Source organism: Oncorhynchus mykiss, chromosome 14 (assembly GCF_013265735.2).
Source record: "Oncorhynchus mykiss isolate Arlee chromosome 14, USDA_OmykA_1.1, whole genome shotgun sequence".
NCBI classification, from domain to species: Eukaryota; Metazoa; Chordata; class Actinopteri; order Salmoniformes; family Salmonidae; genus Oncorhynchus; species Oncorhynchus mykiss.
In genome coordinates, this window is record NC_048578.1 from 8,350,001 (window position 1) to 8,370,193 (window position 20,193).

Consider the following 20,193-nt stretch of genomic DNA (forward strand, 5'->3'; position numbering starts at 1 on the left):
ATCTATTACACCTAGTGAATACCCTTTATTACATCTATTACACCTAGTGAATACCCTTTATTATATCTATTACACCTAGTAGAACACCTAGTGAATATCCTTTATTACATCTATTACACCTAGTGAATACCCTTTATTACATCTATTACACCTAGTAGCACACCTAGTGAATATCCTTTATTACATCTATTACACCTAGTGAATACCCTTTATTACATCTATTACACCTAGTGAATACCCTTTATTACATCTATTACACCTAGTAGAACACCTAGTGAACATCCTTTATTACATCTATTACACCTAGTGAATACCCTTTATTACATCTATTACACCTAGTAGCACACCTAGTGAATACCCTTTATTACATGTATTACACCTAGTGAATATCCTTTATTACATGTATTACACCTAGTAGCACACCTAGTGAATATTCTTTATTACATCTATTACACCTAGTGAATATCCTTTATTACATGTATTACACCTAGTAGCACACCTAGTGAATATCCTTTATTACATCTATTACACCTAGTGAATACCCTTCATTACATATATTACACCCAGTGAATACCCTTTATTACATCTATTACACCTAGTGAATACCCTTTATAACATATATTACACCTAGTGAATATCCTTTATTACATATATTACACCTAGTAGCACACCTAGGGAATACCCTTTATTACATGTATTACACCTAGTGAATATCCTTTATTACATGTATTACACCTAGTAGCACACCTAGTGAATATCCTTTATTACATGTATTACACCTAGTAGCACACCTAGTGAATATCCTTTATTACATGTATTACACCTAGTGAATATCCTTTATTACATGTATTACACCTCATGAATATCCTTTATTACATGTATTACACCTAGTAGCACACCTAGTGAATACCCTTTATTACATCTATTACACCTAGCAGCACACCTAGTGAATATCCTTTATTACATGTATTACACCTAGTGAATATCCTTTATTACATGTATTACACCTAGTGAATACCCTTTATTACATGTATTACACCTAGTGAATACCCTTTATTACATGTATTACACCTAGCGAATACCCTTTATTACATCTATTACACCTAGTGAATACCCTTTATTACATCTATTACACCTAGTGAATATCCTTTATTACATCTATTACACCTAGTGAATATCCTTTATTACATCTATTACACCTAGTGAATACCCTTTATTACATCTATTACACCTAGTGAATACCCTTTATTACATCTATTACACCTAGTGAATATCCTTTGTTACATCTATTACACCTAGTGAATATCCTTTATTACATCTATTACACCTAGTGAATACCCTTTATCACATCTATTACACCTAGTGAATACCCTTTATTACATCTATTACACCTAGTGAGTATCCTTTATTAGATCTATTACACCTAGTTGCACACCTAGTGGATACCCTTTATCACATCTATTACACCTAGTGAATACCCTTTATTACATATATTACACCTAATGAATACCCTTTATTACATCTATTACACCTAGTGAATACCCTTTATTACATCTATTACACCTAGTGAATACCCTTTATTACATGTATTACACCTAGTGAATACCCTTTATTACATATATTACACCTAGTGAATATCCTTTATTACATCTATTACACCTAGTGAATATCCTTTATTACATCTATTACACCTAGTGAATACCCTTTATTACATCAATTACACCTAGTAGCAAACCTAGTGAATACCCTTTATTACATCTATTACACCTAGTGAATATCCTTTATTACATCTATTACACCTAGCGAATACCATTTATTACATCTATTACACCTAGTGAATATCCTTTATTACATCTATTACACCTAGTGAATATCCTTTATTACATCTATTACACCTAGTGAATACCCTTTATTACATCTATTACACCTAGTGAGTATCCTTTATTAGATCTATTACACCTAGTAGCACACCTAGTGGATACCCTTTATCACATCTATTACACCTAGTGAATAACCTTTATTATATATATTACACCTAGTGAATACCCTTTATTACATCTATTACACCTAGTGAATATCCTTTATTACATCTATTACACCTAGTGAATACCCTTTATTACATCTATTACACCTAGTGAGTATCCTTTATTAGATCTATTACACCTAGTAGCACACCTAGTGGATACCCTTTATCACATCTATTACACCTAGTGAATACCCTTTATTACATCTATTACACCTAGTGGATACCCTTTATCACATATATTACACCTAGTGAATACCCTTTATTACATATATTACACCTAGTGAATACCCTTTATTACATATATTACACCTAGTGGATACCTTTTATCACATCTATTACACCTAGTGAATACCCTTTATTACATGTATTACACCTAGTGAATATCCTTTATTACATGTATTACACCTAGTGAATATCCTTTATTACATATATTACACCTAGTGAATACCCTTTATTACATATATTACACCTAGTGGATACCTTTTATCACATCTATTACACCTAGTGAATATTCTTTATTACATCTATTACACCTAGTAGCACACCTAGTGAATACCCTTTATTACATGTATTACACCTAGTGAATATCCTTTATTACATGTATTACACCTAGTGAATATTCTTTATTACATCTATTACACCTAGTAGCACACTTAGTGAATATCCTTTATTACAACTATTACACCTAGTGAATACCCTTTATTACATATATTAGACCCAGTGAATACCCTTTATTACATCTATTACACCTAGTGACTACCCTTTATAACATATATTACACCTAGTGAACATCCTTTATTACATCTATTACACCTAGTAGCACACCTAGTGAATATCCTTTATTACATGTATTACACCTAATGAATATCCTTTATTACATGTATTACACCTAGTGAATATTCTTTATTACATCTATTACACCTAGTGAATATCCTGTATTATATCTATTACACCTAGTAGCACACCTAGTGAATATCCTTTATTACATGTATTACACCTAGTGAATATCCTTTATTACATGTATTACACCTAGTGAATATTCTTTATTACATCTATTACACCTAGTGAATATCATTTATTACATCTATTACACCTAGAAGCACACCTAGTGAATATCCTTTATTACATCTATTACACCTAGTGAATATCATTTATTACATCTATTACACCTAGTAGCACACCTAGTGAATATCCTTTGTTACATCTGTTACACCTAGGGAATATCCTTTATTACATCTATTACACCTAGTAGCACACCTAGTGAATATCCTTTATTACATCTATTACACCTAGTAGCACACCTAGTGAATACCCTTTATTACGTCTATTACACCTAGTAGCACACCTAGTGAATATCCTTTATTACATATATTACACCTAGTGAATGTCCTTTATTACATCTATTACACCTAGTGAATATCCTTTATTACATCTATTACACCTAGTGAATACCCTTTATTACATATATTACACCTAGTAGAACACCTAGTGAATATCCTTTATTACATCTATTACACCTAGTGAGTATCCTTTATTACATCTATTACACCTAGTGAATATTCTTTATTACATCTATTACACCTAGTAGCACACCTAGTGAATATCCTTTATTACATCTATTACACCTAGTAGAACACCTAGTGAATACCCTTTATTACATGTATTACACCTAGTGAATATCCTTTATTACATCTATTACACCTAGTGAATATAATTTATTACATCTATTACACCTAGTAGCACACCTAGTGAATATCCTTTATTACAACTATTACACCTAGTAGCACACCTAGTGAATACCCTTTATTACATGTATTACACCTAGTGAATATCCTTTATTACATGTATTACACCTAGTGAATATTCTTTATTACATCTATTACACCTAGTAGCACACCTAGTGAATATCCTTTATTACAACTATTACACCTAGTGAATACCCTTTATTACATATATTAGACCCAGTGAATACCCTTTCTTACATCTATTACACCTAGTGACTACCCTTTATAACATATATTACACCTAGTGAACATCCTTTATTACATCTATTACACCTAGTAGCACACCTAGTGAATATCCTGTATTATATCTATTACACCTAGTAGCACACCTAGTGAATATCCTTTATTACATGTATTACACCTAGTGAATATCCTTTATTACATGTATTACACCTAGTGAATATTCTTTATTACATCTATTACACCTAGTGAATATCATTTATTACATCTATTACACCTAGTAGCACACCTAGTGAATATCCTTTATTACATCTATTACACCTAGTGAATATCATTTATTACATCTATTACACCTAGTAGCACACCTAGTGAATATCCTTTGTTACATCTGTTACACCTAGGGAATATCCTTTATTACATGTATTACACCTAGTAGCACACCTAGTGAATATCCTTTATTACATGTATTACACCTAGTGAATATTCTTTATTACATCTATTACTCCTAGTGAATATCCTTTATTACATCTATTACACCTAGTGAATATCATTTATTACATCTATTACACCTAGTAGCACACCTAGTGAATATCATTTATTACATATATTACACCTAGTAGCACACCTAGTGAATATCCTTTATTACATCTATTACACCTAGTAGCACACCTAGTGAATATCCTTTATTACATCTATTACACCTAGTGAATATCATTTATTAAATCTATTACACCTAGTAGCACACCTAGTGAATATCCTTTGTTACATCTGTTACACCTAGGGAATATCCTTTATTACATCTATTACACCTAGTAGCACACCTAGTGAATATCCTTTATTACATCTATTACACCTAGTAGCACACCTAGTGAATACCCTTTATTACGTCTATTACACCTAGTAGCACACCTAGTGAATATCCTTTATTACATCTATTACACCTAGTGAATACCCTTCATTACATATATTACACCTAGTGAATATCCTTTATTACATCTATTACACCTAGTGAATATCCTTTATTACATCTATTACACCTAGTGAATATCCTTTATTACATCTATTACACCTAGTGAATATCCTTTATTACATCTATTACACCTAGTGAATACCCTTCATTACATATATTACACCTAGTAGCACACCTAGTGAATATCCTTTATTACATCTATTACACCTAGTGAATATCCTTTATTACATCTATTACACCTAGGGAATATCCTTTATTACATATATTACACCTAGTGAATGTCCTTTATTACATCTATTACACCTAGTGAATATCCTTTATTACATCTATTACACCTAGTGAATATCATTTATTACATATATTACACCTAGTAGCACACCTAGTGAATATCCTTTATTACATCTATTACACCTAGTAGCACACCTAGTGAATATCCTTTATTACATCTATTACACCTAGTGAATATCATTTATTACATCTATTACACCTAGTAGCACACCTAGTGAATATCCTTTGTTACATCTGTTACACCTAGGGAATATCCTTTATTACATCTATTACACCTAGTAGCACACCTAGTGAATATCCTTTATTACATCTATTACACCTAGTAGCACACCTAGTGAATACCCTTTATTACGTCTATTACACCTAGTAGCACACCTAGTGAATATCCTTTATTACATCTATTACACCTAGTGAATACCCTTCATTACATATATTACACCTAGTGAATATCCTTTATTACATCTATTACACCTAGTGAATATCCTTTATTACATCTATTACACCTAGTGAATATCCTTTATTACATCTATTACACCTAGTGAATATCCTTTATTACATCTATTACACCTAGTGAATACCCTTCATTACATATATTACACCTAGTAGCACACCTAGTGAATATCCTTTATTACATCTATTACACCTAGTGAATATCCTTTATTACATCTATTACACCTAGTGAATATCCTTTATTACATATATTACACCTAGTGAATGTCCTTTATTACATCTATTACACCTAGTGAATATCCTTTATTACATCTATTACACCTAGTGAGTATCCTTTATTACATCTATTACACCTAGTGAATATTCTTTATTACATCTATTACACCTAGTAGCACACCTAGTGAATATCCTTTATTACATCTATTACACCTAGTAGAACAACTAGTGAATACCCTTTATTACATCTATTACACCTAGTGAATATCATTTATTTCATCTATTACACCTAGCAGCACACCTAGTGAATATCCTTTATTACATCTATTACACCTAGTGAATATAATTTATTACATCTATTACACCTAGTAGCACACCTAGTGAATATCCTTTATTACATCTATTACACCTAGTAGCACACCTAGTGAATACCCTTTATTACGTCTAGTACACCTAGTAGCACACCTAGTGAATATCCTTTATTACATCTATTACAACTAGTGAGTATCCTTTATTACATCTATTACACCTAGTGAATACCCTTTATTACATCTATTACACCTAGGGAATATCCTTTATTACATCTATTACACCTAGTAGCACACCTAGTGAATATCCTTTATTACATCTATTACACCTAGTAGCACACCTAGTGAATATCCTTTATTACATATATTACACCTAGTGAATATCCTTTATTACATCTATTACACCTAGTGAATATCCTTTATTACATCTATTACACCTAGTAGCACACCTAGTGAATATCCTTTATTACATATATTACACCTAGTGAATATAATTTATTACATCTATTACACCTAGTAGCACACCTAGTGAGTATCCTTTATTACATATATTACACCTAGTAGCACACCTAGTGAATATCCTTTATTACATCTATTACACCTAGTAGCACACCTAGTGAATATCCTTTATTACATATATTACACCTAGTGAATATCCTTTATTACATCTATTACACCTAGTGAATATCCTTTATTACATCTATTACACCTAGTAGCACACCTAGTGAATATCCTTTATTACATATATTACACCTAGTGAATATAATTTATTACATCTATTACACCTAGTAGCACACCTAGTGAATATCCTTTATTACATATATTACACCTAGTAGCACACCTAGTGAATATCCTTTATTACATCTATTACACCTAGTGAATATAATTTATTACATCTATTACACCTAGTAGCACACCTAGTGAATATCCTTTATTACATCTATTACACCTAGGGAATATCCTTTATTACATCTATTACACCTAGTAGCACACCTAGTGAATATCCTTTATTACATCTATTACACCTAGTAGCACACCTAGTGAATATCCTTTATTACATATATTACACCTAGTGAATATCCTTTATTACATCTATTACACCTAGTGAATACCCTTTATTACATCTATTACACCTAGTGAATATCCTTTATTACATCTATTACACCTAGTAGCACACCTAGTGAATATCCTTTATTACATATATTACACCTAGTGAATATCCTTTATTACATCTATTACACCTAGTGAATATTCTTTATTACATCTATTACACCTAGTAGCACACCTAGTGAATATCCTTTATTACATCTATTACACCTAGTAGCACACCTAGTGAATATCCTTTATTACATCTATTACACCTAGTAGCACACCTAGTGAATACCCTTTATTACGTCTAGTACACCTAGTAGCACACCTAGTGAATATCCTTTATTACATCTATTACACCTAGTGAATATTCTTTATTACATCTATTACACCTAGTGAGTATCCTTTATTACATATATTACACCTAGTAGCACACCTAGTGAATATCCTTTATTACATCTATTACACCTAGTGAATATTCTTTATTACATCTATTACACCTAGTGAGTATCCTTTATTACATATATTACACCTAGTAGCACACCTAGGGAATATCCTTTATTACATCTATTACATTTAGTGAATATCCTTTATTACATATATTACACCTAGTAGTACACCTAGTGAATACCCTTTATTACATCTATTACACCTAGTAGAACACCTAGTGAATATCCTTTATTACAGATATTACACCTAGTAGTACACCTAGTGAATACCCTTTATTACATCTATTACACCTAGTGAATATCCTTTATTACATGTATTATATCTAGTGAATATCCTTTATTACATCTATTACACCTAGTGAATATCCTTTATTACATATATTACACCTAGTAGTACACCTAGTGAATACCCTTTATTACATGTATTACACCTAGTGAATATCCTTTATTACATCTATTACACCTAGTGAATATCATTTATTACATGTATTATATCTAGTGAATATCCTTTATTACATCTATTACACCTAGTGAATATCCTTTATTACATCTATTACACCTAGTAGCACACCTAGGGAATATCCTTTATTACATCTATTACACCTAGTGAATATCCTTTATTACATGTATTATATCTAGTGAATATCCTTTATTACATATATTACACCTAGTAGCACACCTAGTGAATACCCTTTATTACATATATTACACCTAGTGAATATCCTTTATTACATCTATTACACCTAGTAGCACACCTAGGGAATATCCTTTATTACATCTATTACACCTAGTGAATATCCTTTATTACATGTATTATATCTAGTGAATATCCTTTATTACATATATTACACCTAGTAGCACACCTAGTGAATACCCTTTATTACATATATTACACCTAGTGAATATCCTTTATTACATCTATTACACCTAGTAGCACACCTAGTGAATACCCTTTATTACATGTATTACATCTAATAGCACACCTAGTGAATATCCTTTATTACATATATTACACCTAGTGAATACCCTTTATTACATGTATTACACCTAGTGGATACCTTTTATCACGTCTATTACACCTAGTGAATATCCTTTATTACATATATTACACCTAGTGAATATTCTTTATTACATCTATTACACCTAGTGAATACCCTTTATTACATGTATTACACCTAGTGAATATCCTTTATTACATATATTACACCTAGTGAATATTCTTTATTACATCTATTACACCTAGTGAATATCCTTTATTCCATATATTACACCTAGTGAATATTCTTTTTTACATCTATTACACCTAGTGAGTATCCTTTATTACATATATTACACATAGTGAATATCATTTATTACATCTATTACACCTAGTAGAACACCTAGTGAGTATCCTTTATTACATATATTACACCTAGTGAGTATCCTTTATTACATATATTACACCAAGTAGAACACCTAGTGAATATCCTTTATTACATATATTACACCTAGTAGAACACCTAGTGAGTATCCTTTATTACATATATTACACCTAGTGGAACACCTAGTGAATATCCTTTATTACATCTATTTCACCTAGTGAATATCGTTTATTACCTGTATTAGACCTAGTGAATACCCTTTATTACATCTATTACACCTAGTAGAACACCTAGTGAGTATCCTTTATTACATCTATTTCACCTAGTAGAACACCTAGTGAATACCCTTTATTACATCTATTACACCTAGTAGCACAACTAGTGAATATCCTTTATTACATCTATTACACCTAGTAGCACACCTAGTGAATACCCTTTATTACATCTATTACACCTAGTGAGTATCCTTTATTACATCTATTACACCTAGTAGAACACCTAGTGAATATCCTTTATTACATATATTACACCTAGTAGTACACCTAGTGAATACCCTTTATTACATCTATTACACCTAGTGAGTATCCTTTATTACATCTATTACACCTAGTAGAACACCTAGTGAATATCCTTTATTACATATATTACACCTAGTAGTACACCTAGTGAATATCCTTTATTACATCTATTACACCTAGTGAATATCCTTTATTACATGTATTATATCTAGTGAATATCCTTTATTACATCTATTACACCTAGTAGAACACCTAGTGAATAACCTTTATTACATCTATTACACCTAATAGCACACCTAGTGAATATCCTTTATTACATGTATTACACCTAGTGAATATCCTTTATTACATCTATTACACCTAATAGCACACCTAGGGAATTCCCTTTATTACATCTATTACACCTAATAGCACACCTAGTGAATATCCTTTATTACATCTATTACACCTAGTAGAACACCTAGTGAATATCCTTTATTACATCTATTACACCTAGTAGAACACCTAGTGAATAACCTTTATTACATCTATTACACCTAATAGCACACCTAGGGAATTCCCTTTATTACATCTATTACACCTAATAGCACACCTAGTGAATACCCTTTATTACATCTATTACACCTAGTAGAACACCTAGTGAGTATCGTTTATTACATCTTTTTCACCTAGTAGAACACCTAGTGAGTATCCTTTATTACATATATTACACCTAGTAGAACACCTAGTGGATATCCTTTATTACATATATTACACCTAGTAGAACACCTAGTGAATACCCTTTATTACATCTATTACACCTAGTGAGTAGCCTTTATTACATACAGTGCCTTGCGAAAGTATTCGGCCCCCTTGAACTTTGCGACCTTTTGCCACATTTCAGGCTTCAAACATAAAGATATAAAACTGTATTTTTTTGTGAAGAATCAACAACAAGTGGGACACAATCATGAAGTGGAACGACATTTATTGGATATTTCAAACTTTTTTAACAAATCAAAAACTGAAAAATTGGGCGTGCAAAATTATTCAGCCCCCTTAAGTTAATACTTTGTAGCGCCACCTTTTGCTGCGATTACAGCTGTAAGTCGCTTGGGGAACCTCTCCATCATTCTACTGTGTGAGATGGTCTTAACCTCTCTATATTGAACTGGTAATGTTGCTTACTCATATTCGCTCCCAGGCCCCAGGGTTCACAGTCTTGGTTAGAGTTATGTGGGAGTGTACTTACTTTGACCCTCTATACCAGGGGTATTGGTCTGGATCCTGCTGGTTCTGTTCTACCTGATAACTCATTGCACCCACCTGGTGTCCCAGGTCTAAATCAGTCCCTGATTAGAGGAGGAGAATGAAAAAACACAGTGGAACTGGCTTTGAGGTCCAGAGTTGAGTTTGAAGGGCTCCAGCGTTTGCTGGACATGTATGTCATGTGTAGAATGTTGTGTTGAATGGGACTGGTAGAAAAATAATGGAGTCTTTCTGCATGGTAGCTTTCCTCACCTCTCTGTCTGCCTTTTCCACTTTCTTCTGTGTGGCTATGTCTTTTTCTGTTTCTCTATCTCAATACAATGAGACAATGCTGCTCTCTGTCCCTCCAATTCCCTCTCTCTCTCTCTCTCTCTCTCTCTCTCCCACCTTCTCCCCCTCTTATTCGCTCTCCCAATCCCTTCACCCCTCCCGCTCTGGACTATAAAACTTTCAGAGGCTGTCTCTAGGTAATGGGAAAAGCATGTAGAGGAGTGTGAGGGTCGGCCCTCCCCTGCAGCCTCTCACCAAGTCACTTCTCTATCCTTTCCTCTCTGTCTTTCTCTCCCTCTCTCTCTCTCTCTCTTCCTCTCCACGTCTCTGCCTTTCTCTCCCTCCGTCTCTCTTCCTCTCCACGTCTCTGCCTTTCTCTCCCTTCGTCTCTCTCTTCCTCTCCACGTCTCTGCCTTTCTCTCCCTCCGTCTCTCTTCCTCTCCACGTCTCTGCCTTTCTCTCCCTCCGTCTCTCTCTTCCTCTCCACGTCTCTGCCTTTCTCTCCCTCCGTCTCTCTTCCTCTCCACGTCTCTGCCTTTCTCTCCCTCCGTCTCTCTCTTCCTCTCCACGTCTCTGCCTTTCTCTCCCTCCGTCTCTCTTCCTCTCCACGTCTCTGCCTTTCTCTCCCTCCGTCTCTCTCTTCCTCTCCACGTCTCTGCCTTTCTCTCCCTCCGTCTCTCTCTTCCTCTCCACGTCTCTGCCTTTCTCTCCCTCCGTCTCTCTCTTCCTCTCCACGTCTCTGCCTTTCTCTCCCTCCGTCTCTCTGTCCTCTCCACGTCTCAGAGAGAGAGAGAGAGAGAGAGAGAGAGAGAGATAGAGAGAGAGAGAGAGAGATAGAGAGAGAGAGAGAGAGAGAGAGAGAGAGAGAGAGAGAGAGAGAGAGAGAGAGAGAGAGAGAGTGTTAATCTGTTATGAGTCTGTTATGCATGGAAGGGAAAGAGTGCACTTAGCACAGATGCCCCATCACGCTACTGCTGCAGTACACAGAGTGGTCGCTAGAGTGCACTGTAAGCAAGGCTCTGCTGTGTTCCTCACTGGTGACGAGAGGGACTCCACAGCCAGGTGCTAGTGTAGGTAGGAAATGGCTGTTGGCTAGTGCTGCTTGATTGACTGTCTGGGAGTGAGACTTCATGGACGGGACTTTTATAGAACTGGAAGGAAAAACCCTGCGGACCTGACGGTGTGGGGACTGTGACGTACCTGTGTGTGTGTTGGGCAGCCTAGCTGTGGGGTAATTGGCCAGGTGAGACCGGGTGGAGAGAAAGTTCTGCTAACAGTCTGATCTGCTCTTCTTCATTTGTTTATTTTCTATTTCACTTGCTTTGGCAATGTAAACATATGTTCCCCATGCCTATAAAGCCCAATGAATTTAATTGAGAGAGGGGGGGCAATACTTTGGCAATGTAAACACATGTTTCCGATGCCAATAAAGCCCATTGAATTGAGTGTTTTCTCAGGTTGGGTATCTAAGTGCAGAGTCCACCTTAGATTCTAAGGAGACTGGACTGTGCTGGACCTCCCAGTGACTCTCCCTCTGCGTGTGTGTGTGTGTGTGTGTGTATGTAAGTGAGTGTGTGGGGGGTTCTTCAAAATGCTCCACAGCAACAGGAATATCCCCAGCTCTGAACTGAATGTTCTTTCACTCATTACCTCCTTCTCTCTCCCCCTTTTTCTCTCTCTCTGATTCAATATGAATGAGCCCCCGTCTCTGAGTGTGTGTGTGTGGGGGGGGGGGGGGGGGGGGGGGGTAGATGGTTGATGAAGTCATGGGGCTATATCTGGAGCACTCAGCAAGTCTGTGTGTGTGCATGTACATATGTGTGTGTGTGTGTGTGTGTGTGTGTCTGGTCACGTGGGTCTGAATTGATGAACGCATAGGTCTATATGTGGAGCACTCTGTGTAGGGGTGTGTGTGTGTGGGGGTGTGTGTGTGTGTGTGTGTCTCCCCAGGTCTATTTCTACCCTTTGTCTCTAGTGCTCTTTCTCCTTTACCCTCTCGCTATTGGCTAACAGCTCTCTCCCTCTTCCCCTATCTCTCTCTCTCACTTTGTTTGTCCCCCCGTCACACTTTGTGTGTGTGTGTGTGTGAGAGTGTGTGTGTGTGCTAAGGCACCCCTGTCTCTGTCTACTGCAGTAGGAGAGAAAGGGAAGAGGAAAGAGAAGCAGGGTTGAAGACCACGAGGCAAAGAAACAGTGAGAAAGAGGCAGAGAAAGGGATACACCAGAAGGAGCGCAAGTCCTAGAGGTTCAACGAGAAGGAGAGAGAGAGAGCGATTGGTAGCGAAGGAGAGAGGGAGAGAAGGAGAGAGGGAGGGAGAGAAGGAGAGAGGGATAGAGGGAGGGAGAGGAGGGAGGGATAGAGGGAGGGAGAGAAGGAGAGAAGGAGAGAGGGAGGGAAAGAAGGAGAGAGGGATAGAGGGAGGGAGAGAAGGAGGGAGGGAGAGAAGGAGGAAGGGATAGAGGGAGGGAGGGAGAGAAGGAGAGAGGGAGAGAAGGAGAGAAGGAGAGAGGGAGAGAAGGAGAGAAGGAGAGAGGGATAGAGGGAGGGAGAGAAGGCATGCTTCGCTGACAGTGAAAGACAGAGGTAAGACCTTGCGGAGGACTCTCCAATCAAGCGTGCGTGCGAGGGAAACAGAGCGAGAGAGAAAGAGAGTGAGAGAGAGAGAGAAAGAAGCATAGGCAGGGGGGAGGGATTGGAGAAGGAACAGAGAGAAGAGGAAAGGGGGACTCTGAGGTTTTAAAAGAAGGAAAAGAAGGAGAGAGAGCGGAGGACGAGTAGCGGAACGACAGCGGCAGGCAGGAAAAGCACAAGCCAAGCCCTGCTTACCCCTGGGAGCCATGGCGATACGGCTGTAGCAATGTCACCGTAGCCATGAAGCTAACATCACAGCGAACCACTCAGCGATAACAGGGAGGATGTCTGACGCTGTGAGTACCTCCTCTGTCCCTGTCCCTCTGTCCCTGTCCCTCCCTCTCTTCAGTATGTCTCTATCTCTGTCCATCCCTCTCTTTCTCTCTCTCTCTACAGTATGTCTCTATCTCTGTCCATCCCTCTCTTCCTCTCTCTCTCTCTCTCTCTCTACAGTATGTATCTGTCTCTGTCCATCCCTCTCTTCCTCTCTCTCTCTCTCTCTCTCTCTCTCTCTCTACAGTATATCTCTATCTCTGTCCATCCCTCTCTTCCTCTCTCTCTCTCTACAGTATGTCTCTATCTCTGGTTACTTTCTCTCTGTCATTGACTCTTTTTGTTTTGTTCTGTATTACAATTGACTTATGTTACTCTACACCTCTAGTGTGTTCTGTTCATGTCCCCTTTTTATCTTTCTACATTTCTCTCTCTCCGTCTCTTTCTCCTGGCTCTTCTCTCTCTCTCTCTCTCTCTCTCTCTCTCACTCTCTCGTCTCTCTGTCTCTCCTGGCTCTTCTCTCTCTCTCTCTCTCTCTCTCTCGCGCTCTCTCTCTCGCTCAATCTCGCTCTCTCTCTCGTGTCTCTCACCCCTGGCTCTTCTCTCTCTCTCTCTCTCTTTCTTTCTTTCTTTCTGTCTTTCTCTCTCTATCTCCTTTTTTCTCTCTGCTCTAAAGGCTGGAGCTGTGAGGTGATGGAATGCAGGCTGTGGCTGCTTGCTTGCGGAGATAGGGACAGAGAACAGAAGGAGATTCTCTGATGAGAAATAAAAGGGTGGAGGGGAATGAAAAGTGAATGACGAGGGTGAAGTAAGCAAAGGAAGGATGAACAAATATGCTGGATGCTCTTGCAGTCAGAATTCTCTTTGAGTGTTTAGTAGAGACAGGGCTGTGTGCGTGGGTCCGTGCGTGCGTTTGTGTGTCCATGCGCGTGTGTCCATTGCGTGCATGTGCCCTTGCGCGCGCGCAAGGGCACATAGGGCACACAGGGTGTGTGAAGCACCGAAAGGAGGCAGTCAATTCAGGAAGTGATTTTAATTTAAAATTGCAAACATTTAATAACAAATAAATAGCTTCAACTTCTCAAGTCATTGAAACAACAATTGAATTGACCCCAGCCCTGGTGTGAAGTGTGTTTTGCAGAGAAGGGTGCTTTAAGGGCCCTACACACCATACACAAACAGAGCAGGGTGCTTTAAGGGCCCTACACACCATACACAAACAGAGCAGGGTGCTTTAAGGGCCCTACACACCATACACAAACAGAGCAGGGTGCTTTAAGGGCCCTACACACCATACACAAACAGAGCAGGGTGCTTTAAGGGCCCTACACACCATACACAAACAGAGCAGGGTGCTTTAAGGGCCCTACACACCATACACAAACAGAGCAGGGTGCTTTAAGGGCCCTACACACCAGACACAAACAGAGCAGTGTGCTTTAAGGGCCCTACACACCATACACAAACAGAGCAGGGTGCTTTAAGGGCCCTACACACCATACACAAACAGAGCAGGGTGCTTTAAGGGCCCTACACACCATACACAAACAGAGCAGGGTGCTTTAAGGGCCCTACACACCATACACAAACAGAGCAGGGTGCTTTAAGGGCCCTACACACCATACACAAACAGAGCAGGGTGCTTTAAGGGCCCTACACACCATACACAAACAGAGCAGGGTGCTTTAAGGGCCCAACACACCATACACAAACAGAGCAGGGTGCTTTAAGGGCCCTACACACCATACACAAACAGAGCAGGGTGCTTTAAGGGCCCTACACACCATACACAAACACAGCAGGGTGCTTTAAGGGCCCTACACACCAGACACAAACAGAGCAACGTAGCGTTGTATACGGTCCATACCAACATTTGAGCCACACAAAATGGCGTAGAACTAAGTAGAAAACGACTTTGCGTAAAGCATGTAGCGGCCTTTGCTGTACCAAGCGTGTAAAAGGATTGGAGGAGGAGGAGGAGGAGGAGGAGGAGGAGGAGGAGGAAGAACTGTGCTCTAAGTGCTCTGTTCTGATGTCCCACTGTATGATGTTTGGATTGAAGGTAGAAAAACACGGTGATGATGCCATAGTCTGAATATATCCCATTTTTACTTTGGCATGAATGTCTATGTAACGAGCCGTAATGTTGTTTGCGGTCGGTTTCTAATGGATGATCACATAAGCTTGTTTGCTGCCCACTTGAACACATTGTTCGTTCAGACACTTCATTCATATTCATTAGGAGGGAGCAGTGCAGACGGACCTACATCCGTCTCTTGGTTATTCCTCTCCTCTCCTCATTGTCCCTCCGTCCCATCCCCCCTCCCCCCGTTGACCTTCTGTAGACAGGTTTCGCATGAAGAGGAGGAGAGGAGGAGGAGAGGGAGGAGGCATTAGCTGTAAATGTCTCCTACACCCATCATTCATCTTTTACTATATACAAGTCCTACTCCTTTCGTCGATAAAAAAAAAATGATTGCGTGTTTGTGTGAACAGGTCTGCGTGTGTGGGGGGCTTGCGACGTGTTGATATAGACGCATATTTTAGCGCTTGTGTGTGTCTCTACCACGGTGTTGTAGTGGGAGTTCTGTCGTTCCCGTTAACTATCAGAATTGTACCTGCTCTGGAGTTACAATTGGTCATAGCTCATTAACTGATCACGTCCCCTTTAACGTGTTTTAAACCAGGGATGGGCAACTTTAACGGGGGTGGTGGCCACCCCCCAAAAAAATCTGAACTCATCATGAGGGTGCCCAGTTGTTTGCTGTTGGAACACCCAGGCCCGCTCAATAGATGCCAGAGTGATTGATGCCGTTTCCTTCCCACTCCTGGTCTGATCAGGGCCACACAACATCTCTCTTTACCCACGAGTCATCACTCTGCTGTTGCAGCTCACTCCATCTACCCACAATTCATCACTTCTCTCCAGCAGGATGAATCTGTCTGTCTGTCTGTCTGTCTGTCTGTCTGCCTGCCTGCCTGCCTGCCTAGAATCCTCCACTCATTCTCTAAAGAGTAACTATGGGAGGGACACTCTGTCTCTCCACCCTGGAATCATCACTCACACACACTATCCGTTCATACACCAGCGTTAGCTCTAGTTATTTCTCTCTCTCTTCCTCTCCTTCTTTTTTGAATTTTCCTCTCGTACTTGATTTTCTCTCCCTCCATCCCTCTGACAATCCCTTTGCTTCACTCTCTCCTCCCTCCTCCTTCCATCTCTCCTCCCTCCTCCTTCCATCTCTCCTCCCTCCTCCTTCCATCTCTCCTTCCTCCTCCTTCATTCTCTCCTCCCTCCTCCTTCACTCTCTCCTCCCTCCTCCTTCATTCTCTCCTCCCTCCTCCTTCATTCTCTCCTCTCTCCTCCTTCCATCTCTCCTCCTTCCTCCTTCATTCTCTCCTCCCTCCTCCTTCACTCTCTCCTCCCTCCTCCTTCATTCTCTCCTCCCTCCTCCTTCATTCTCTCCTCCCTCCTCCTTCCATCTCTCCTCCCTGCTCCTTTCATCTCTCCTCCCTCCTCCTTCCATCTCTCCTCCCCTGCCATCTTCTCCTTTCTATCCCTCCCTCCACCCCTCCCACCCTCTGTCCCTCCCCAGCAGCCAGTAAATCTCTCACTACCCACTCCTCACAGCGGTGCCCAGCGAGCATGTTCACCCCTCACCCCTGCATAATGCTGAATATGTTCAGGCTGTTCACTGTCTGTATGTACACAGAGCAGGGCAGACATACCTGCAGTTGTTGTTTTATGCTGTGGTATAAACTCTACATTACATTATATATTGTACATGTTGTCATTTTAATAGGCCATGCCTTAGGTGCATTGTGTACACTGACACACACACACACACACACACACACACACACACACACACACACACACACACACACACACACACACACACACACACACACTAACACTTAAATCAACCCCTCTCTCTCTCTCTCACACACGCACACAAGTGTATATATTAGTTTGGCACCAGTGGTGTCGGGGTGCAGTTCGGCTTTGTCTCAGTCAGGAGAACACACATCAGATCAGAGCGGTGTGATGTATAAATGATCAAAGAACAGACAACAGCGGGAGGGACCTCTCTCTCTCTCTCTCTCTCTCTCTCTCTCTCTCTCTCTCTCTCTCTCTCTCTCTCTCTCTCTCTCTCTCTCACACACACTCTCATCTCACTCAGTCCATCTCTCCTAGTCCTATCCCCTGACAGGAGAGCGCTACATCTCTGTGTGTCTCCACCACCCAGTCTCTCCCTCAGCCACCCACCCACCTAGCATAGCCATGCCGTTAAATATGTGATGGGATCTTAGGAGTGTTCACACATGTGCTTCAGTGTGCTCCTTTTTTCACCTCCTACTCCCCTTCCTCCCTCCCTCCCTCTCTTTCTCTTTCTTTCTTTCTTTCTCTCTCTCTCTCTCCTGGCTCTTCTCTCTCTCTGTCTGTCTCTCTCTCTGTCTCTCTCTCTCTGTCTCTCTCTCTCTCTCTGTGTTCAGAATTGGGTCAGCTACATGTGTGCTTGGTAGGTGGTCTGTAGATCTTCCCTCATTTAAAACTGAAACCCACTTGACTGAAATGCTGCCTCATTTTCAACTCTTATCACTCTCCCCTGCAGACCTAATAGCACTGCATAGACTGCCATCGCACCCTCTGCTGCACAGACCACTGCATTGGCCATAAAACGTCCCACTTTACAGACAGTATTCATACACTAGTCTGAGCTATACTCAATTGAATACACCATAGAGGTTTTTAATTTGACGTCGACTTAACTTTGCCCCAGCTCTGCCTCAGGCTGGATCGATGATGGTGTGTGTGTGTCTGTGTGTGTGTGTGTGTGTGTGTGCGTGTGTGTGTGTGTGTGTGTGTATGTGTGTGTGTGTGTGTGTCAGATTTTGTGTATAATGTGTCTTCCCCCCCCCCATCCTCCTTGCCCTGGGTGTTGAGGGAGCTCTTTTGGGTGTGTGTATCGACATGTATCGCTGGTGTAAACAACGTGATGGTGCAGGGATGTAATTAGGGACAGACATTAGACGTCACACATTCATGTTAGCACCGATGGCTGTGGGCCGTGACTAATTCACCACAGGGCTTCCCTCTCTCTCTCTCTCTTTCTCTCTCTCTCTCTCTCTGCCTGTCACTGAGATGCATGCTTTATCAGTGGAAAAATATATTATAGGGGAGGAGGCAGTGTAGCAGTGTAGCGGTCCTCTTTAATGAGTCTGTCCCCCCGTTCGCTATAATATATTCTACATCAGTGGTTCTCTACTGCTTTTGCCTTGGGACCCAAATTGAACCAGGTTGTCTCAGTCGCGGTCCAATATGCTTTTTTTTTTGTTTCCAAAAATGAATGCTGTATTGATAATAAATGTACCAATTTGTAATGTAGTCTGTGTGTAGCTGGTGGAGACGAGTCAGGCGCAGGACAGCAGATATGAGTAAAATAAATGTATTTGACACAAAATACACAAATACAATGCAAAATAAGGGCGCCCACAATAAACGGACCGTATTACATAAAAACAATCACTCACAAACAAACATGGGGGAACAGAGGGTTAAATAATGAACAAGTAATTGGGGTATTGAAACCAGGTGTGTAAGACAAAGACAAAACAAATGGAAAATGAAAAGTGGATTGGCGATGGCTAGAAGGCCGCCCCGAACAAGGAGAGGGACCGACTTTGGCGGACGTCGTGACACAATTATCTGACACGGGAACAACAGTCCCACCTTTTTCATTGTCATTAGTTACATTTTGCCCATAGTCTTGATGAAGAATGCTAAGCTATCTGGTTTGGGGCCACAACATCAACCAAATCCTTTAAATAGCGCAGCCAATCACGCTACATTGAAAATGCTGATGATTATTAAATGATTAACAACATATATATAGGTTCATTATCATTTCTACACACTTTCTACCTAGTTTTAGTCGTTTAAGTTCAGACTGGAGTATTTTTCTTCTTTAAAAAAAAAAAATAATACAAATCTTATTTTTTTTATTACTCGAAACCCATTCAAAAACTCCCTCGACCGAAATTTGGGTCACGACCCACCAGTTGGGAATCACTGTTCGAGATATCAATAGAACAGATCAACCGAATCAATAGATGTAGATTGGAGAACA

At 39.4% G+C, this 20,193-nt stretch overlaps 1 protein-coding gene across 1 annotated transcript in view; it reads left to right on the forward strand.

Moving 5' to 3' along the window:
- Nucleotides 1-20,193, forward strand: part of LOC110488707 (amyloid-beta A4 precursor protein-binding family B member 2) — a 53,742-nt gene that overhangs the window by 9,796 nt on the left and 23,753 nt on the right.